The sequence below is a fragment of the Gavia stellata genome, chromosome 2 (genome assembly GCF_030936135.1).
Source record: "Gavia stellata isolate bGavSte3 chromosome 2, bGavSte3.hap2, whole genome shotgun sequence".
Lineage (NCBI taxonomy): Eukaryota > Metazoa > Chordata > Aves > Gaviiformes > Gaviidae > Gavia > Gavia stellata.
The window spans coordinates 41,323,483-41,346,567 of record NC_082595.1 but is presented as its reverse complement, the minus strand read 5'-3'; the positions used below and the strand labels follow the sequence as shown (position 1 = coordinate 41,346,567).

The 23,085-nt window shown below is 39.8% G+C and overlaps 1 protein-coding gene across 1 annotated transcript in view; it reads right to left on the bottom strand.

Annotated features, from left to right (window-relative positions):
• PLEKHG1 (pleckstrin homology and RhoGEF domain containing G1) overlaps positions 1–16,555 on the bottom strand; it is a 104,659-nt gene extending 88,104 nt beyond the window's left edge. Inside the window, exon 1 of the mRNA XM_059833510.1 lies at positions 16,519–16,555. The gene's annotated coding sequence lies outside the window, so the exon portion shown is untranslated. The remainder of the gene's footprint in view (positions 1–16,518) is intronic.
• Between the last annotated feature and the right edge of the window lie 6,530 nt (positions 16,556–23,085).

Here is a 23,085-nt window from a genome sequence, read left to right as displayed (position 1 = left end):
AGAAAAGAATTCCTGACATCTGCATCAATTAAGAGGACAGAATAGGCTGTTCCAAGTGGATTTCTCGTGAGAAATAAATGAAGAAAATCAACTTTTGGCTTATTTGGGTGCCTAAGTGTAACACTGTGTAATCTACTAATAAGATAGTACCTTTCTAATAAAACCTTTCAAGTTATTTTAGGAACACAGCAATATTTAACCTCACCAGGTTTTTGCCTGTGCTGTTTAATTCTAAGTTGTTAGGAGGCCAGTTTTCCCTTACTTACAAATAATGGTAAGCATTTTAATCAAGTGGGAGTAGGGAAACAATGCCTACTCTTAAAAAATAAGACGAGGTGCAGGATTTGAATATAGTCAAGTCCTAGCACTCACATTTCAAAAAGAACACTGAAAAACTGTGGAGAGTGCAAAATAAGGCATGAGAATCATTTACTGTCAGAAACCCTACATTATACCGACAGACAAAAGAAGCTTCATCTATTCAGCTTATACAGTCCCTAAGTACCTGTCTGAGTGCAACAACCATTTCTTCAATCAAACAAGTTCAATGTTGGACACTAAACACACAGACATGTTCAGTCTAGAAACAGGACTGCACTGACAGCATAATTACGGATAAAGTCTCTTTGTCGTGGTTGATGCTTCAACGTAAGTTCTTGCTTTAAAGACTAAATGTCTTTCTAAAATGCATGATATAGCAAAACCAAAACCCTTGCAATTCAGGCCTTTGGCTTCCAAAGACTCCATTATGCAGAGGATGGGCTTGAACACCTACTGCAGTCCTTCCAGGCTTTAGAAACTTCTAGCGACCTTTCCAATAGGGGCAGATTTAGCGTTTACTCTGTCAGGAAGTCCACATATTTTCCTCATCTAAACCACAACTCATTTAAAACTGAAAATCCCCACTTTTCTACCCATGCACCCAATCCAATAGGTAATACTTGTATTGACAAGCAGAATTACTGCTGTGGACACCAAAATCTAGCACTGAAATTGGAATAAAGACCAATTAACATTCACAATCAAAACTATATAGAGCGCACTTAGTTTTACTTTTATAATTTTAAATTTCATCTGTATACTAGATATAAAAGTATCAAACGTATTCAAATAATCCCCTTCCAATACAGAATGTCTCATATATGATGATTTTGCAGTTCTTCCTAAACTCAAAGTTAAGACAACAAGGATGTCACCTCTGTGGGGACAGACTGTGCATTAAAGTTAGGTTAAATACTTTGAATCCAAGACTTGGAAGGTGTTGTTAATTTGAAAAAAAGGTAGAAAAAAGGTGACAACCTTTTCTAAGGGACATAACAAATGTTACTATGAATCGTTGAGTAAAAAGAGTATGAATTCTGTGAAACTTTACATGTTATGAAGTGTTTCAGCTGAAATACATATAGTAGCAGAACTTGACATTTAAGTGGAAAATCTACTTCCAGATAAATAACGTACTGTAAGAAGAATTATATCCCATGTATGAAGTGAAATACCAATTAGTTGTGCTTCTTGACAGATTGTAAAAACAACTATAGGCTGAAATGTTTGAACTGGGATTTTCGTATATCTTTACTTAGTAACAAACTAAGTCTGCCAAATACAGTACTTGAATACATCCAGACTTGAGGAAGCTTGCCAGAATATCTAACTTGGCAGAAAAAGATTAAGCAGAATGTAGTCTGGTCAACAGGCAGTATTTTCAGCTCTGCAAGATTCAGGGGATTTTTGGGTTGTTTTTTTGTTTGTTTGTTTGTTTTTTATTCGCATTCAATTCTAGAAGAATTATAAAGGCTCAAACATGGAATCAAGGAATCTCCCTGTATATCAGTGCTTACAAACACGTTTGTTGGCTTATGTCAAAGGCAACCCATGTTTTATCGTTTTTCTTTAAACTAAAAAGAAGAAAAAGGGCATAAAAGTAAAAGCAATATTTTTTCCCCTCCATACATCACCTTCAGTATGATTTCCCCTACCCCCAAGCTTCCCTCCTCTCTCCCCCTGCTCCCCTGCCATGTTCTCTGTATTTTACATTAAAGATTTCCTGGTACAACATTATCAGTGTGGCCTTCCAGCTCTTTTATTCACATGCAGAGAAGGGTGTGGGTAACTTATAAAAGTAACTGTAAAGTAAATATGCCTATAAACTTTGACAATTTTATAAAAGGCAGTTATTTGTCTGCATTCAGAAGTGGCAACAATACAGTGATATTTTCCCACCATAGATAAGTACAAACCTGTTTTTGGGTAATGTCCACTTCAGTCACAGCAGTAATTCCATGGCTTTTAAATTCATGAACTTTAAAAGCCTGTACACCAACTTTTATTCTCAGCAAAACTTTGATTTCCCCCCCTCTCAAGGAAAGGACCCACAGAAGCTACCTTACAGTTATCTTGCAAAAACGTGAAAAATCTAAATACAGGCTCAGCATCTCCGAAGAGGAAGAGAAGTGAAAAATACAAAGAAAAAAAAAAGCACAAGAAAAAAAAATTTTTTTTCATTCAAAAAAAGTACATCTCAAAGACCAAGAGAATGTAAAAAGCTGAGTCAGATTCTCCTCAGCAGGGCTCATGAAAAAACAATTAAAACAAACAAACAAAAAAAAAATCAAAAGCCATCAAGCTGGGGGAGAGCACAGACAGGAAGAATTTACCTGCCTTCCAACAAAGTCTCAATCACTGTCTTCAGCCTGTTCTCAAAAAGGAGGGCTCAGCACTCAAAAATGCATGATAATTCTGCTGGGTTTGGCTCACTTTCCTGCACCCTGGTTACACAACCCCAGCTGTGGCCAAAGCCGGCTCTGATAGGGTTGTACCATTCCTCTCCCTGGCCAGGAGAGCTCAGTGTAGCACAAAGCTTTGGAACACACTGGTATGGTTGGCTTTAGAGCACAAAATTACTCCAAAGGCATGATCAGAACCGTATCCACGTCTCTCCATCTGTCTGAAAGATGTGTGGCAAAATGGATTGGAGCCGCTGTATTAATAACGTGGATTGCAGCCAGGCCTGAAGTGATGAGCAAGCCGCTGTCTGTGATAAATGCACAGGGCGTCTGTCTATGTTACAAAAGTTTAGGTTGTGATAAAAGATTGCAGAGGCACAGCTGTATTTAGAAACAATTGTTCTCAGTGAGAAAGCTAGACTCAACATACAAGTTTCTGGAAGTGGCGTACAGAGCATTTTTCCTAGAACTGCTCGGCACCCTGAAGGATGCACTGTGAGTTCCCATTGCTGCTTCTCTGAAGCAAATGAAGCTTGTCATATCATCGTGAGTCTCTTTAGCTTTGGGCGTAGGCCAAAAAATCGGTACTGTCAGTACACTTCCAAACTGGCAACCTCACATAGTAGACAAACTCTATTGTTAGAAAATGTTGGGCATAAACATTAGACCTGTTCAAAAGCCATCAGTCCCTGCTATCTTAGCCAGGTCTTGCAGTAAGAGCTGCAGAACTGTAACAAACACAAGAACTCAAGTTCTCAATGGCATTAGACTTCTTAGCCATATAAAATGCAGTCATTATTTTCCTTCAGCGGTTCTCTTGTGAAAGACTTTGCTTAAAATATTTCAGAGCACTTCATTAAATGCACAATGTTAACAAGAAATATGCAACTAGCCAAATAATTATATTTGTATATCCCAAAATTATAATTTCAAGATGCAACGTAAAACCTCAGTTCTGCAACACAACTCAACCATATAGCTCCTTCCACCCACCCATTACTCAATAAATTGCAAGAACCCACCTCCTTCCAGGCTGGTAGCACAGTGTTCTGTTAATGCTGAAGTCTGGAGAAGTGAGTCCAGCTATATGAGAAGATGTGGGTGTGAGGTTTCGTTGGTTTTGTTGGTGTTTGTGGTTTTGTTTTTTTTTTTTTTCCTTTTGAGGGGTGGAAATGAGAGGGGATGACAAGCAGCAGAACTAAACAATAACCTTTAATAACAAACATGCTTTTATAATAAAATTAGGACATTATTCATAAATATTTCTGAGGAGAGAAATGAGCAACAAGTTCATGGCAGACTTCACACTCAAGAAAATCTTCTGTCACATGGAAGGATTTTCTAGCTAGCAGCTATCAGTGGAACAAGTCTTTAAATACTTTGCCTGTTTTAGCAGATCACAAAGTATTTGTGTGGTCAGGTTAAGGAGCGCAACTTTGGGGCACCTTCAATTTCATACTCAAGTGCCAGGTGTTGTAAGAATAGATCAGTGCCTCTAGTTAATACTGCCACTTCTTTCAAAGTGGAAAGCCTATGATTTCCAAAAACTTCAGACAGTCTTTAAATAAAAATAATGTATTTTATTACTACTCAATTGTGAAAAAAAAATATTACTAAAGACATGAGACACAAGAGAAAAGAAAACATTTATACATATCTGTACTTACAGCCCTAAGAACGCTCTCTCTGTGTTTCATTTTGAATGATTACAGAGCTCCTAGGGCTGGGATCTAATACCAAGACTGTCCCACTGGGTAGGGATCCTAATTGTGCACAAACCTCGAAATGCAGTCATTTTCTTTCCTGGGAGAGTCATAGCAGAGTCATATCATCCTAAAGGATTTCCTGTTGCCTGCGAACTGTGTATTTAATTAAAAAAAAAACAACATTCAAGACAAGATATCCCATCTTTAGAAATGCTGGCTTGCTTCTGACATGACCAGACAGAACTACCTCCTGACCAGCCACCAGGCAAAATTCCCTAATGATTAGTCTCCTACTTAACTTGATTCTTCAAATATTGCTTCCCATTGTGAAAAATATACCCTCTCATGAGATAAGATTTAACCACCAACATGAAATTTTTATACAGTGAAAACTACAAATATATAAACTGATAACCACCCTTCTTACAAACACAGACTTGAGACGAAGCAGGGGTTCCTAACTGTCTCAAAAGAAACTAGACATAACAGAACCCAAATAACTTGGATTGCCTGGCTTTCCTGGTCAACGAGGGAAGTCCAGACTTGCTAGGATAGAGGTTACATTCAAACTCTTACCATCTTAAACAATTTCATAGTCCTTCCATCATCTGAAGCACAGACTACATTGTGTGTATATGGGAAGAAAATTGTGTATTGCACCTGAAAGCTGTGTCCATTTTTAATTATTTTGTAAAACATATGTTGCGGGGACCACTGCCAAGTTGTGTGCAATGGAATTTGTATTAAGCCCTGTTCCACAAAACCCACAAGTAAGAACAGCTACTATTTTCAAAGGATTTGGTAACTTTTAATGTCTTGAACTGCACAATCAGTTTTACAGCATGTTCTGACCAAAGAGGCTACCAGTACATAATGTGGCTTTAATTTAAAGAATAAAAGCCTCTTACATGCCAAATCCAACCATTCCAAGGCTCGTTGGCCTGGACCGCTAATGGACGGATACAGCACAACAGAAATCAGCCTCCCACCTTTCCCCCCCCTTCACCTCCTCCTCTCTGTGGCTTGCTGACTCTTCAAGAAGCTGACTTCAGTAGTTTGACATATCTCTCCAAAACATGTAGAAAGTTTCTATTAATATTTTATCACTCATAAAACAAAGCTAACTCCCCTTATGGTTTATCAGCAAGCAGCAATTTCCCAGGTTTTTTTAAGCTAAATTAAACTACAGGGAGCCAATTAAAAAAGCAAAACCTAACAACTAAGCTTTTCTCTGTATTAATCTCTCCAAATTCAGGATATATCAAGGCCTCTCAGCTCACATCTAATGTCAGTGGTATAATTTGAAATTACTGCTACACATATAGTTAGGTGACTAAAAGACAAAAAATTCCCACTACAACTCTTAAGTGATAACTAATATCAGCAGGCTTGAATTTGCTAACGATATAGTACCTGTCAAAGTTCTTCAGAGTCAAGTGGTAAATAATAGGGACCTACCTGTGCTGCTGCATGCCTCAGCAACTCAAAGGGTAAAAATTCTGTATCTTTATTTTGACCAACTTGGATTTCTTGGTTTTAAGGCTGCAGTCAGCCCAAGATGAAAGAATGTAACCTGGAGAATCTAATTTATCTTAAGAGTCGTAGCTTACTTTAACGGGTAGCAAGCAATCAATTTTTGCCTCTCATCCTTCGATATCCTTCAAGTTGCTTTGGAAGAAATATGGCTGGGGAGGAGGAGAATCAATGAACCTGAAAACAGTTTTCTGGCATGTCACTTGAATAAAGCAGCAAGATAAAATATGGAGGAAATTGCAAAAGGTGAAAAAACACAGTTTTTTGAATGAAAGCTGATTTATATTTAAGAAACTGTTGACTTTACAGTACTTAAATATATTTTACATCCTATTAGTATAAGTAAAATTCAATATTAACACTGACAGAAAGATTAACTGTTACTATTGCTCATTTTCTGTATATTAACCCTGTGCAGTTGGCAGCAGTCTGTGTTTTCGCACAACAATATGGGGAGCAGTAAAAATCCTGAAATATATGACAGTCAAAAAAAAAGAGAAAAGAAAAAAAAAACAGAAAACCCCACCCCCCGAACCCACAATGAAACTTGCAAAGGAAGCTAATTTAAATCGTTATTTCTAACATGACAGATTTCATGATAAAGCATCCTAAAAAGATGCAGTTAAGTACTCCTGAACAGTAATTTAATCCATAGTAATTGCTTTAACAAAAATAACTGTTCTGTTTGGTGACAAAGTCTTCTCATAAAGAAATCTCAAGAGAAGCAAGGGCTATCATTCCCAACCTAGAAAAAACAGATGTAAAGTATAATGCTAACATTTGTAATGACAGAATAGTATTTCTGTATTTTCACTCCAGGTCATGCACTGTTGGGACTACAGTACTACAGAGATATCAAAGTGTACCCTCTGTCCAGGGTCTTCTCCAAGAACTATTATGGTACTCAAATTATTTTTAAACAGGAAAAGAGAATTTAAACCTGCAATAGCTTCTTTAGGATCAGCAGCACACTTCCGAGACAGTAAGCAAGACAGATGCCAAGTATGACACAAAAATTAAAAAAAGCTGTTTATGACGAGTATTCAATCAATCATTTTCTTTAAAGTATTTTATATACATAGCTACGCTCAAAGTAATTAATAAATTTAATAATGAGACACTGTTTATCATTCCTGATGGACGTCCACCATGAAGGGAAATGTTGCCCTCCAATCCCACCAAGGAGCACTAAGGGTGAGCCATCATTAGAAGAATGCTGGGGCGGGAGCTAGGGAGGAGAGAGAGGGCTGGGTGCTCCCTGCCTTGCCTAACCACGCAAGTCGCATCACTTGGGCCCCATCGCAGCTGCCCTCTGCCTCCACCGGCAATTTTGAGCAATGCAAACAGACCACTAAAATTTTTGTTCTGATCAGAAGGCAGACGCTGGGAACTCATTTATGGCATCACTGTGTTTTACTTTCAGGCTCTGTTTGCGGAGCAATTTGGGGGTGCGGTTGTTTCTTATGTAAATGTGATAAAGTTGAGAATCATATAGTTAAAAATTCCACTGGCAATATTTTACTCCAGATAAGCAAACTCAGGTTTAAGTCAGGCTGACGGTCAAATTACAATTTGCAGCTTAAATGTAAACAATTTTAAAAAAACCTCACAGTCAGGAGAGGGCTGTCTTCAACCAGTTTTAAATAGCATCTAACTGAAAGGAATATTTACATTAGAATACACAGAAAATTAGTCCACCACTTGTTTCTTTGCTTTAACAAGGAACCTATGCTCCTCCAGGAACATTTGCATTGTTTGAGATTTCTCTCAACTTGGAACATCAATTTAGAAATGAGACTATTAGCATTCACAAGTGCTTTAAAGAAACTAGCTATTTTTCATCAAGACACACCACATTTGATTGCTTCATACAAGCCACATTTAGTCTCCCTACTTTGTACTACTCATAACTGGTTATTTAATATGTCCACATTATTTATAAATCTGATACACATAATTTTGTATCACGTACAATTTATTTATACAAAAGCAAAAAAGTGCATCAAACTCAAGTGCTACACGTCTTAATTGCTTGAGAACTAAGAATTAATTACCACTGAGACAGAAAAGCATAAGTAATTATTTAAAAATGGCATCATTAATATAAAAAACCCCATAGTTTTCCAAACCTCAAGTTTAAGCAGTTCAGGCCACGTAAGTATTCTGTAACTTGCAGATGACTGGAACTCTGATCTCTGGCAGGACACCCACCAGCCAGGACACCAGGGAAAGTGCTTGGCATTTGAAGAACAAGTTATTCTACCTGTTAATAGCCCAACGTTTGTGATCAGTGACTTAACCACCATTCCATTACAGCAGCTGCATCTTCACTTCTGAAGAGGAGCAGGCTCAACTGTACTCAAACATTTCACTATGTCCAAAAGAGTCTACCTTTCACGGCCTTTCACTGCCCTAGATCAAGGGAGCCACCACCACTACCTCCTCCTCTTCACTCCACTGAGCTGAGGAAATTTAAAAGCCCATCCAGTCAACAGCCTGTTGGCAACAGAGAAAGAAAGTCGGACCCAACCAGCATGGCCCAGTGACTAAGGCAGTTCATCAAAATGCTTTCAGGAAAAAAGCAAATTGATTCAATGTTGTAGTATAATGCATCATAACACTATCAGAGAATATGAGCCGCACTGCGGAGCAGGGGGGATGCAAACAGTCTGGTTGCAGAAAAGCAACTGCTCCGCTGTACTTGCACGGCACAGTGGATGCTTAGGCTGTTGCTAATATTCAACTTCGATGGACTGGAGCTAGCCCAAATTTCTCAAGAGAGTTATGACAAGAGTCATCACGTGTTATGACAACAGTCTACAACCAGCGGTTCAAAGAAAGATGTGCCAACCTCTCACAGTGTGCAGGAGAGGCCAACAAGTTAGTGAGGAGTCAGAAACAGACTATCCAATTTCACCACCCTTCCACTTTGCTTTTCTCCCATTTCCAGTCAGATTTCAAATCCGCTTTGACTTCACCAACTCCCTTTATAAGCACTAGAGTTAAGAATTTCAGGTATTGTCTTTATACAGACACTTCCTCCTCCTTCAAGATACTATTTTCGGGGAATTAAAAGCTGCTACAAAATGAGGCTATGAATAGTAAGGAAAAATAACCTGGCACAGGAAGATTATATTACTGGGGACAGTGAGAACATAGCTAGCATGTACTATATTTTTCCCCAGCATTCTTCTAGCTTCCAACCATTTTCAGCTAAAGGGATTTCCTTGGTTTGCAGTGGCTCATTTATTTGGAGCTGTCTTCCAGAGACTTCTCCTATCTCCCCTTCAACTCATGTGACTTTTTTACAGTCACATTATCCTTTGGCAGGGAAGTCCACAGTGCCTACCACCTTCTTGAAGAAATAGCCAAGACCTTTTATGTTGAATTTCACCCATCTAGTGTTATCTGATAGCCACAAGTTCTTGTCCACAAAATAGCACAGTTGGTATATGCCATTTATTCCAGACATCTCTTCCCTTCAGTTAGGCAGCAAGAAGCTGCAGGAAACAGAGAATGGAGCAAGGAATAATAAAGAAACTGGTTCCAAAGAACAGGAGCAGGTAGACGAAGTATACCATCACCATCTCTCAGCACACAGATATTTTTGTGCTCATCTCAGCGATATACTATTAAGCCTACGAGTGCAGTTTACCATAGTTATCTATGACTTCACGCGCACTTAAGATCTGAAAAAGCTTTAGAAAAGATGCTTCATTTTCCCATCTACTTTTGTATTTCTTTAAAAGGGGTGCAGTAATAATAAAGTGTAACAACAACTTTCTCCATCAACATGGCGCAAGATAGTACATTGCTATGTACTCACTGAAAGCCCCCACAGCACTGTGCAGAAGGCAGCGTGCAGCATTTACTAACCTCAACAATGGTACCCTGGCATTCCTGCCATGAAAGAATCAGTCTTCGCAAAATGCAGAGGTAGAAATTGAAATGCTATTTTCTTCACTGCATTTGAAGAGTATGATCCATTGGGCGGTCTACAGATTTACATAGCTGCGCGAGCATGTTTTTCCCGTGCAACGTTACATATTAAGGCAGAAATAGCATGCAAACATAAGTCAGAGGAGTTATAAAACTAAATGAGTCTGATCACAAACAACAACAGTAACAGCTGGTAGGCTCCCACTAGTGCCATCAGGTACACAATGCAAGGAAAAACACTGCTGTTACTATAGGATAGTTTACAATGACATAAGCTTGTTGTCCACTGGGATTCGTCAGCGGCTGTTTATAAAGCCCAGGTGTAACATTTGTTTCCTTCAGGATGTGAGTGTGAACCACAGACTCAGTAAGGGAGGATCCAGCTGGGGGAAGTCATGGCTCTCGCTTACTGAAAGAAGATGGAGAGGAAAGGGGGGAAAGGAAGACGAGTTTGTGGAAGTTTAACTTCCTCACATCTTTCTCGTCAAAGATTGCTACTTTTAAGGCACAGAAAAACAACCAGTCAAGCTGACTGGAGAACCCAAATAAAGTTCCTACACCCGTATACCTTTTCTAAGTGTTTTGCATAAAGCTACTGTTAAGGTAGCACTTGACTGATAACCCAAAAACTTTGAGCGTGGGAATCACAGAATCACTAAGGTTGGAAAAGACCTGTAAGATCATCAAGTCCAACCATTACAAGAAAAAAAAAAAACCACCACCAAAAAAAACCAACCACACCACACAAACAAAAAACCACACCACACAGCACCATGCCCATCAAGCCATGTCCCACAATGCCACGTCCACACACTCCTTGAATACCTCCAGGGAGGATGACTCCACCACCTCCCTGGGCAGTCTATTCTATTGTGTTACCACTCTCTCAGTAAAGAAATTTTTCCTAATATCCAGCCTGAACCTCCCCTGGTGCAATTTGAGGCCATTTCCTCTTGTCCTGTCACTAGTCACTTGGGAGAAGAGACCAACACCCACCTCTCTGCAACCCCCTTTCAGGTAGTTGTAGAGAGTGATAAGGTCTCCCCTCAGCCTCCTCTTCTCCAGACTGAACAACCCCAGCTCCCTCAGCCGATCCTCATAAGACTTGTGCTCCAGACCCCTCACCAGCTTCGTCGCCCTTCTCTGGACATGCTCCAGCACCTCAATGTCCTTCTTGTAGTGAGGGGCCCAAAACTGAACACAGCATTCGAGGTGCGGCCTCACCAGAGCCGAGTACAGAGGCACGATCACCTCCCTACTACTGCTGGCCACACCATTTCTGATACAGGCCAGGATGCCATTGGCCTTCTTGGCCACCTGGGCACACTGCTGGCTCATCTTCAGCCGGCTGTCAATCAACACCCCCAGGTCCTTTTCTGCGGGGCAGCTTTCCAGCCACTCGTCCCCAAGCCTGTAGCGTTGCCTGGGGTTGTTGTGACCAAAGTGCAGAACCCGGCACTTGGCCCTGTTGAACCTCATACAATTGGCCCATTGATCCAGCCTGTCCAGATCCCTCTGCAGAGCCTTCCGACCCTCAAGCAGATCAACACTCCCTCCCAACTTGGTGTCATCTGCAAACTTGCTGAGGGTGCACTCAATCCCCTTATCCAGATCATTGATAAAACCTTCCAAATGGGTGCTAGACATCATCTGGTTTCTTTGAAGCAGGCCTAGCTATGTTACGAACAGCTGTTCAAAAGGTATCACGACAAAAAAATTAATCAGCAATACACAGGATGAAGCACTTGTTTTTTTATGAAAACCATTCAGTATCATCAAAATTTTCTTAAGCTATCAAAAAAAATTGTTTTAATCCTACAAGAGAAATAATTTGTAATGAAAAATCTACAATGAGCAAATGAGCAATTGCCCAACTCCAGATACCATCACGAGCAGTTGCTGCGAACCACAGCAGCCTCTCTGTAAGCGAGAGGGGGAATTTGTGCAACGGGTGGGTTACTCCTGTCACAGCCTCATTTCCAATGGTTAACTATACTAGAAGTTTAAGAGTGACTTTTCAGCAAACACGAGCAGAACAAATGCTAATTCCTTTGCAAGCTAAAACAGAAATACACTCAATCCACTTCCTGGTATTGACATAGTACATTGTTCTAAATGCATCCATTGTAAATAGAATATAATAGCTTTGCCGTAGGAAAACAGTTAAGAAACAGTTATATGTGGATCATGGTATGGGGTTTTTGTTTTAATTTGTTTATCTACCACTCCTTGATAGCTGCACAAGCTTCTTGAAAAGTATTTTTCTCATGTGATATATATGCACTTCCACCTTTGCAACAACCGAATCTCCAGGTCCCGGGTTTTTCCCCCCTATAGCACAAAGCAAGCAGTGGCATTTATAAATGTAACTGTTGACTCTAAAGGGCTTGACAGAAGAGGTGGCAGAAAAGCAAATAGTCTGCCCACTCACTGGGGACCCTCGAGTCAAGGACTAAAGTTACAGTAACTTAATTACAGGAAACTCATTTCTCAATTGTCTGCTTCTGTGTGCTTCATGGCTTAACTCCAGTGTATGGAGCAGTGGGTCAGTGGGTGAGGGGCAGGGAGGGGTGCTGCTAGGTTAAAGCAACACTGACTTTTAAAAAGTTTCCAGATAATCAGTCACCTTGCCAGCACTTTGCTCAACCCAACTTGATCCTTATAAACGTGAAAGGTTAATTGTTAGAGATTTGTAACAACAAATACACCTTTTTCTTTTTTTTTCTTTAAAAAAAAAAAACATGATAGCAAGAATATTTCTTTGGAAAAAAACCAAGCAGCAATAAGATGTCTGGAAATAATTAAGAAAGTTCACATAAACATTTATGCATGTAAGTAGCAGTGATATTTTAAACATGAGAAATTAAACACTCACTTCTTAATTCTGACTCAGTCATACTAGTGAAATATTTCTGTATACTAGTAAACTGTATAAACGCTAAGTAAATAGAGAAATGCATATGACCAAAGCCTATGGAAGTTCATCTTATAAGTGCTAGAGCAGCCACTGGCATATGCCTGGCAGTTCTTTCCCATAAACATTACCATAACATTCTTTGAAAGTAAGAGTCTTTATGAGAGTAAAAAAACGAAACCTCTCAAAGTTCTAACTTCCAGCACTAATGATTTAGTACCATTAGAAGACACTAGTATCATGTTTTGTCTTTAGTAGAACATTTTCATCAAGACATAAGATCAGCTCTCTAAGTGAAGATTCATTTTTATTATTTCACCTTTTTTAACATCTAAAAATTAATTTCAAAGAGTGATTAAAAACAAAGCATCCAGATTAAACCAAGTTTCGTTTTACTAAACATTGCATCTGTTAAAGCCCATTTTTATACAAACTGCTTGAAGAACTTCATAAGCTTTTATCACAACAGAATACAATAACTGTAAATTGAAAATGAAGACTCAGCATTATCTCATAATTTTATTTAGCTATATTTTATTGTATGAATTTCTTATTTCTCCAACATCAATAGTAATTCATCTGAGTACCTGAGGATGTGTTACTACAATATAGAAAAAAGTGTTTCAAGTTGTTGGTAGTTACTCAGCTTTTTTGCCTCACACTAGTGGTTTATAAAGCACAGAGCATCATGAAAACCAACACACTGCAGCAAGCTTCACTGAAATTGCCTGTTGCACCTCAAAACCTACAAAGCCCATTTCCATATGCAAGAAGTTTACATATTTTTTGGGTTCCTCACACCTCGGTCAAAAAACTGAGGTATTAGAATCATAGAATCATTTAGGTTGGAAAAGGCCTTTAAGATCATCAAGTCCAACCGTAACCCTAACCCTGCCAAGTCCACCACTAAACCATGTCCCGAAGCGCCTCATCCACACGTCTTTCAAATACCTCCAGGGATGGTGACTCTACCACCTCCCTGGGCAGTCCGTTCTGAAAACAAAAATAGAAGGTATACTATTTCCAAAGACCAAACATGAAAGTTGAAGCAGAGCATGCCAGAGAAGGCCCTGCCACGTCCACGCCCACTGCCTTGGGAACCCTGAAATTGCACATCCCGGGAAGCTGGCACTCACCACACCACCCATGGGAACAGCTCCCTTAGGATCTCATGATTTAAGGCTATACGTATGTCTACATACACGTATTTCTATACATGTATATACATGTGTATGTTGTATGTGTGAGAGAAACAGTGATACAGTGTAACAGTTATACAACCTTATACACGCAGTTTCTTAATGGCTCCGACAACCATTTTTCATGTGTCTTCTATGTATATGGGAGATTTCAAGTCACAGGAATCTTGTACTAATTCCCTCAAAATGTACAACAAAGCATACATGGAGAAGATTTTTGTTGTGGTACCCCTAAACACTCTACTCGAATATGGTGTCTGAAAGCCTTCCAGTTTTAGCTTTCCTTGATAATGTGCAGAACACTATATTATGTGTATGCTTGATTAGACAGACATCAGAAGCTACTGAAAAAACACAAAGACCTTGAAGGTACTGAACAAGATCCTGAAGGCAGTTTCTAGATCCTTGCTTAACTGCAAAAATGTTTCTGGAATGTTTTTTACCTGTTGGCAGTTCTGGTGAAATAAAACCATGTTTACAGAAACAAAGAGACACCGAAGACTTCATGAGTCTTCCAAAAATTAAATGAAACAAGCAGTTCCCTGCCTCCCTCTCCTGTAACTAGACATGAACAATCCTGTGTTCAGTTTCAACCTTGTCATTTGGGGATGGAGCTAGCAGGAAAATTATTAGAAACTGGTACCTGGGATGTTCTGACCTCAAAGACTGTTGTCTTTTCAGTGTCTAACAGATGCATGCATTAGCCCTCAGTCTTCGCCCATCCCTCTTCACAGGCATCAATCTCTGATTGCCAGCGTAAGGAGGAGAATCAATCTTTGTTTGATGGCCACGTGATGCCGTCAGTGACTCCATCATTAATGATGCTCTGCAAGGATTCTTTCCATTCCTTCCCCTTCCTTCCCCCAGCCCCCTGCTCCCAGCCCATCTACAGCTCTGTGCTATCACAAGTCCCACCCTCTCTAACTCCTGATGTAAAGCCAAAGCAAACCTTACAACTCACTCACTGGAAGTTGCTAACACAGTAAATTAAAATGCAGTAAGAGAAAATAAAGTTACCTTCCACAGACAGAGTGAGTTTTCCCCAGATTTGATCTGAAAGTTTTACATCATCCCTATGCCTCACATAATTTACCAGAACTCCTCTCGGAGGCTGGAGAGCTGAAACGTGGCAGTATCTGCCACCATTCCACAGCCAGAAAAGAAATTCAATATACAACATATATAATGAGTGTAATTTTAACACATTGAGACTTCATTAATACCTAGGAGAGCCACAGATGTGACCACGTAGGCTACTTTTAGAGAAGGAACCAGCAATGTAGATGACAATTTCTTCCACATCCTAACTCACGGCACAAGTGTAGGCTGTCGTTCTAACTGGACTTCATCACAGTGCTTTTAGCATAAGGATTTATTTATAAGGGGGCACACAACATGTGACTCAGAGAGCTCAGTCTTTGAAAGACTAGCTGTAACTGCTTCTTCTCTTGTGTCAAGAGTTCTCATAGTAATGTGTGTTAAGCTTTACCGTAAACTTAAAAAAGAAATTAATAGAAAGGCCTTTTGCAGTTAAGCATGGCTTGATACCCTTTACAGTGAAAGAAATTTGTTTCTCAGCTGTTATTGATGTGCCTTTTGAAATTATTATTGCAGCATGTTCCTTGATGCCTTTCAAAAGTCAAAATTGAGGTTCAAATGCAACGAAAATATTTAAAACTAAATTTTGAGATTTATATCTTTAGGTTTAGAGAGAAAGCAGTATAAACTAGACCAAGCTGCAAGCTTCATTCAAACTAAAACACACATTTGAATGAATACAGCCCTTCTGTGAGGACAGCAATGATGTAGAAAGCAAGCGTATACAAGAGCTACTACAAGGTTTGTCAGAAACACCTCACAATCTTCACATGAAATAGAAAATTTTTATAATATATTTTAATGAAACATTCAGCAGTGATTCTGAGGAAGGATGCAAATTAGGAGGATTACAGCTGTTTTTAAGGAACAAATTTTCCCTGAAACCAAGTACCAAACTTTTAGATATGGGAATTTAAAGTTAATGGACCTTGAGAAGAAAAAAACGGTCTGATTTTCAGAAAGACTGAGCATTTCAATATTCCACTGATTTTAGTGGCAATCATGCATATTCAATTCCTCCTTGTATCAATCATCCCACATCTTAAATGTCAGCTTTGGTTCTATGAGACTTAAATATCCCCCCACAAAAAACTGGCCTCAGTCAACAAGATCTCTTTATCGAAAGGGGACAAAACATATTCTCCAAAGCTGAAATCCTAGCAGCGCACTGGTCCTCCCCCCTCATATACATTTTAGTACTATCACGGATGATGGGGCTAGGGACAGAGGGAAGGGTTACACAAATATAAGTGAAAAGTTCCTGCTATTTATCTAAACATGCACACATAAAATTAATTCAGTTCTCCCTTAAGTTGAAGGCCAATAAGGGAAACTCACTTTTTGACTTGAAAACAATGCTTCTTGTCTTCAATAATTAGTCAAAAAAATGAAAGAAACCTACTAACCTTCACTCCTGGGGACAGGTTCTGTACCACCTGGTGTTTTATCTGGCATCTCTGCAGACACAGGCTTAGTAAAACCTAACGGACACAAAGCAAAGAAAGCGTTCTCCATCAAAACCAATACGTTTCAGTAGGTCACTCCCCTGCCCTACGACCCCCGCGAAGGGTGGATTTTCAGCTTTCATCATTTCCGTGTTTGTATGCAAGATATGTAAACAAGCAGAACTCCCTAGAGATTAACTGCAACACTGTTCAGTAGATTGTGACCTAGACGTACTGCCAGGTAGGCGGGCACAAAAGCACCCTCTAATAAATTGCAGTGGTTGACTGAAAGCACTAATTACATCTGGTGAACTTCTGTCTTTGAGTTTGGATACTTTTCCCCCCCCTCAGTGAATTTCCAGTGAGAGGCCTATGAACTGGGATCGAAGAGCTGCTTACACTCATGTACTGCTGAAGTTAATGAAAGAGTGGCCACGCTGAGGGTCACATCAGCCTGCATTAAACATAAAATCCCATTAACTTCAAGCTTTACTACATTGTAGAGTACCAACATTTCTTCCACCCCAGCAGTAGGCAGAGAAGAAAAGGCTTCTCAGGAAGGCAATGAGCCCATCTCCTCCTACAGAACTGTTATGTACCCTCTGTGGTGCTAGCCGATGGTCAACATGCGGCCAACCCATATTGACTGGGATTTTGTATCCTGCTTTTGAGCACCTTTGAATATTTTCCCATCACCAGCTGGACTGACACTTCATTTTACATAATGAAAGCCTCAAGACCAGATAGGATACATCAAGAAAAGACAATTCAAAAAGAGCAGGATTCTCTGCCCGAAGGAGACTGTGTGCCAAGTGGGGCAGGGACTGCACCTCAGCTGACAATTCACGAAGCACAGTGCTGTGTACAGCACTATAGAGAACGTACAGCATTGGAAGGATTAGCAGTACAGCCCTAATTCCAAATGAAGTCACTGAACCATCTTGTTTCTAACAATGTTGAGGCAAAAGAGCTGATTCGGCGTGCAGATTTCAGACAATCATCACATTGCCCAACCCTCTGCATTCAATGATGCACTACATATTCTCTGTGAACATTGCACCAGTTTACAAATCAAATTCCAGTTATCCAGTGATTTACTAGTAAAGTTGATAAGAACTAGTTAATCACACAGTGCATTTGAACCAAGAAATCACATCAATAAATACAGTATTTACTTCTGTGATTCATTTCAAAATCCAAGAAAATGTTTTCTGTAAATTCTACATTTTAAATAAATCGTTTTGTATCACAAATTCAGGGAACTACATGTTTAAAATAATGAAACATGGATATCCATGTATTTGTTTTCTTGTTTTGGTTGGTTGGAGTTGGACAGAATTTAAATAAATACCTAAGTAAACTTCACCATGAAAATGCTCATGGATTAACTCACTGACACATTATGACATAGAATTGGTAGTCTCAGAAATAATTGTGAGTTTCTTTATTGACATTTTGTAGAGGTGCTAAATACAAGCAAGAAAAAAATTACTTCTTTTTTCTGGCCTGTTCTGCCCTAATTTTTATTTATGCAAGTGCAATTTTCCTTGTCTAAAGTAGGCCAACATTTCTTTCTACTTGACCTTCTAAAGAAGTGATAAGCTTGCTTTTGTGCCATCAAAACTCAGTGCCAGAAAGCATTACACTTACAGTAAGACACCTACCTACCAACAGTCAGTTCTCTGGAATTTAACGGAGTGCCTGTGCTCAGCCACCGAATCACTAAGGTTGGAAAAGACCTGTAAGATCATCAAGTCCAACCATCAACCCAACATCACCATGCCCACTAAACCATGTCCCGCAATGCCACGTCCACACGTCCCCTGAACACCTCCAGTGATGGTGACTCCACCACCTCCGTGGGCAGCCTGTTCCAATGCTTGACCACTCTCTCAGTAAAGAAATTTTCCCTAATACAGAGCATGACCTATCATTCCTAGCCCAAAACCAAGCGGGATTCAAACAGGGGCTGAATGACCTTGGCATTTTTAATAATGGAATGATAAATCAAAAGCTGGATCATTCAATTACTGCACACAAACCAGGGTATTTATTGAAGAGGTTCAGACTTCCCACAGCTACAACAGCTTTCAAGAACTCATTTGGATAATACAAGGCAATTTAAAAGCTATTGTCTAATAAAAATAATGGTTTTGCAGAGATATATCAATTTAGCAGCTCTGCATTATAATAAGTGATAGCAAGGGAGGCTTTAGATAGTTATAACAGGTTAAAGAAAGTCAGCCTCTGCGCCTAGAAAAGCGCATCTTCAGAACACTGTCTAGAAACACTTGTCACTCTCTGTAATGGTTTTCAGAAATTAAACAGTCTGTGAAATGTGTCGCTGTTTCCTAGCTTTTTCTAAATCGCACAGGAGATTAATAGTGCCAGAACAGTTCAACCAGGTGCAAACATGAGAGGACCTGTATAGAGAGCTTTCAACATTTTCCCACAGCATTGTCAATTTTAAAAATTACACCTAAAAACTGAGGTCCAGTTATGTGGCACAGGATAGTATTTTAAGTGACTTCTTTAAAAAGCATGGAAATCCATATATTTTAAAATCTAGAAAGTATGCTTCCCCCCCCCTTCTCTCTCATTAATGCAAACTGGTTCTATACTGTTGCTAGAAATTGCAGAATATACTAAACAACTTCAAAAAAAATTCCACATTTTTTGATAAAAAGACCTATTTCATCACTCCTAGTCATATCAGCAAGTAATCAAGATTTGGCTTCATGTAATCCCAATAAGCTTAATTCTTGTAAGATTTATTTTGCTTTTCTTTTCTTGTCTGAGAGGTATAACAAAGTTGGTGGAAGGAGGAAAGATTTAAAGAAAAGAAATATAGAATTCCGCTCTTGTTTTCTGTAACATACCAAGTTTTGAATCACTCAACAACCAGAAGTCAAAGTTTAGCATTCCTTTATTTATTTATAAAGTTCCTAGTTTTAATCTAGGAAGGAAATCTCTGACAAATACTATTCATCAGACTAGGAAAGTAAATCTCTCTCTCTCTCTGCAGTAAGGCCAAGCAGGACTAATGTAAAATGCAGCAGAGAAGCAGCATTTGGGGTATAAGCTTGCTAGCAAAATGTAAATGAAAGTAATTCTTGCTCGCTTTCTATACAAATAATCTCCACTTGTCCAAACAATCTTATTGCAAACTTTGGGATACTACTAATAATAATTTCAAGATCAGTCATATAAAGCACCTTATAAAAACATTCTTGTTAGACCCTTCCAAACACTCTTGCAATATAGTTATTGATATAGCTTTAATTGTCTCTGCATCTTAGGCTCAGCTATTCTAGTAGTCCATGGGGTAGTTGGTATTCTGAATTCATCACTCAAGCTGCTACCTATTGCTTACTCCTCTGAGCACTTTTTCAGAGCAACCCAGTAAGAAAACTTGAAATACATATGCATTCATAATTTATGAATAAACACAGCCATACTGTTTACATTTCTTAATTAAGCAAAACTCTTTAACAGTAGCCAAAGACATTCAGATGTATGACTGTGCATTTTCACAGGCCATAATCAGCCAGGGCCACCCAAACGGGCATACTGGGAGGTCCTAGCTGAAGAAATTTGTTGTTCCCTTTAGCAGATTGGGTTGCCTTTAAAATCCTGAGCTGCTAAAAATCGCAGCTCAGCTTTAATGTTATGAAAAAGTAAGATCTCAGTTCCTTTAAATACAGTATCTACTCAATAGCACGCTATAGCTGAATTCAGGGAAAAACATGCAAACTTAGAGCACATCAGTGACTAAAAGATACTTTAAGAAAAAAAAGCATGCTCAGGAAAAATATGGATTACCTGCATCTCACAGACAAATATAGTCCTTGTCTCTCAAATTAACTGTACTTTGCTAAAAAAATATTAAGGTTTCCAGTTATTCAAAATAGCTATTAATTGAAGTATCGCAATTTTCAATTTTGGAGAAATTTTCATTGGAGAGAAGGCTTCTGTTCCATTTTTGTTCTCCCAGCAACATAATGCTGTACTTTGAAAAAGCATCAAGTAGCTTGAAAGAAACTATTGTTCATCATCGAACTGTTTGCAGTTGTAACTATGGAGTCCAACTATGTATTTGTGTGGAGCAACGATCATCACTAACCAAGATCTAACCTGAACCTCCTCCTTTGTGTCAAAACCCTGGCCCCTAGACTACATCTGGGCCAAATAGCTGGAAGTGATCATATTTAAGGAAGTTGGTTGGATTTCTTCAAAAACTTTTCAAACACAGTGCCTTAGACAGACACTGCATTTCTTTCCTATCTTCTAGAAGCACAACCGGCATTAATATTAAAGAATCTGCTGTGGCCACTTTATTCACGGTCAACATAAGTGTTTCTTTAAAACACTGAATCACAGAATCACTAAGGTTGGAAAAGACCTGTAAGATCATCAAGTCCAACCTTAAAAAAAAAAAAAACAAAAACAAACAAAAAAAACCCCACCACACCAAAAACCAACCCACCCAACACCACACAGCATCATGCCCATCAAGCCACATCCCACAATGCCACATCCACACGCTCCTTGAATACCTCCAGGGAGGGTGACTCTACCACCTCCCTGGGCAGCCTGTTCCAATGTTTCACTACTCTTTCAGTGAAGAACTTTTTCCTAATATCTAGCCTGAACCTCCCCTGGCACAACTTGAGGCCATTTCCTCTAGTCCTGTCACTAGTCACTTGGGAGAAGAGGCCAACACCCACCTCTCTGCAACCCCCTTTCAGGTAATTGTAGAGAGCGATAAGGTCTCCCCTCAGCCTCCTCTTCTCCAGACTGAACAACCCCAGCTCCCTCAGCCGCTCCTCATAAGACCTGTGCTCCAGACCCCTCACCAGCTTCGTCACCCTTCTCTGGACACGCTCCAGCACCTCAACGTCCTTCTTGTAGTGAGGGGCCCAAAACTGAACACAGGATTCGAGGTGCGGCCTCACCAGAGCCGAGTACAGGGGCACGATTACCTCCCTGCTCCTGCTGGCCACACTATTTCTGATACAGGCCAGGATGCTGTTGGCCTTCTTGGCCACCTGGGCACACTGCTGGCTCATATTCAGACAGCTGTCAATCAACACCCCCAGGTCCTTTTCTGCGGGGGAGATTTCCGGCCACTCGTCCCCAAGCCTGTAGCGTTGCATGGGGTTGTTGTGGCCAAAGTGTAGAACCCGGCACTTGGCCTTATTGAACTTCATCCGGTTGGCCTCAGCCCATCGATCCAGCCTGTCCAGATCCCTCTGCAGAGCCTTCCTACCCTCAAGCAGATCAACACTCCCACCCAACTTGGTGTCATCTGCAAACTTGCTGAGGGTGCACTCTATCCCCTCATCCAGATCATCAATAAAGACATTAAACAAGACCAGTCCCAAAACTGAGCCCTCGGGGTCTCCGCTTGTGACCGGCCGCCAGCTGGATTTCACCTCATTCACATTTTTAGATGCAGCCTTTTACAGATTAAACAGTGCTTTATGAATATAGATCAATACGTGTAGAACAACTGAAGTCCTAAAGTTCCACATTACACACTGTGCTGTTAACAGTAAAGCCATCTGCTGGTTTATTTTTAAACAGTATTTGGATGAGTTCTTCCTGCTGTAATTAAAAAAAGTGTAAGAGCAGGTGGGGAGAAAATGGATATTAGTAGTTTTTTTGACATGATTTCGTAAACAAACAAGGACACCGAGATGTCCACACACCACCTGGTCAGATTGCTGCACTTCTCAGGTGAATGGTATTGGATGTTGTGTTTCTGAAAGCAGAATCACTCATAAATGCCCAAAACCAGCACTCGGAAAGTCTCACGTTGCAGGATGAACTCCAGACTCCAAGGAGGGCTATGGCAAAATTCTCACCCACATTAACATGACCAGAACTTGGCATTTGGCTGTTAAATACTGCATACATCTTTGTTAGAGAATAAGGACATCCATCCCAGATCTAGTTTTTGCCATTTGTTTGCCTACAAAATCCCTTCTGGAGCAGATGCATTACTGCTCTGAACCCCAAGAGAATAGCTTTGATCCCAGGTCACATAAACCATAAAAGCAAGTTTATATGCTAACACTAACACAATTCTTTCACATGAACCAAGAAGTGACACTGAAAGAAACTCTAAATAACACGGACAGAAAGGATGTAAGTTACAAGGACACAAACCACTATATGCCATCAAGCCTCACTGTTGCTCCTATTCACCACCACTCAGCCCTTCTAAGTAACACAGCAGTACCTGTTTAAAGTGTTATTTCAAGTTAGTATTTATTCCTTCAAAATTGCACAGAATTCTAATGGCTCCTTTCATTCCCTTCCAGCAGAGCTCTGGATGTGGGTGTGAATTACAGCTTCCCTTCTCCAACAGTCCTCTCCTTCAAAGTCCCACAAAAATCTCCCTGCCTTTTTCCCCCTGCACATCAACACATACCAAAACGTTCCAAGTTTGGGGGGCTTTTTTGGTGCTTGGTTGGTTGGTTTTGGGGATTTTTGTAAGATGCTGCACATTTTGCTGATTTTCCC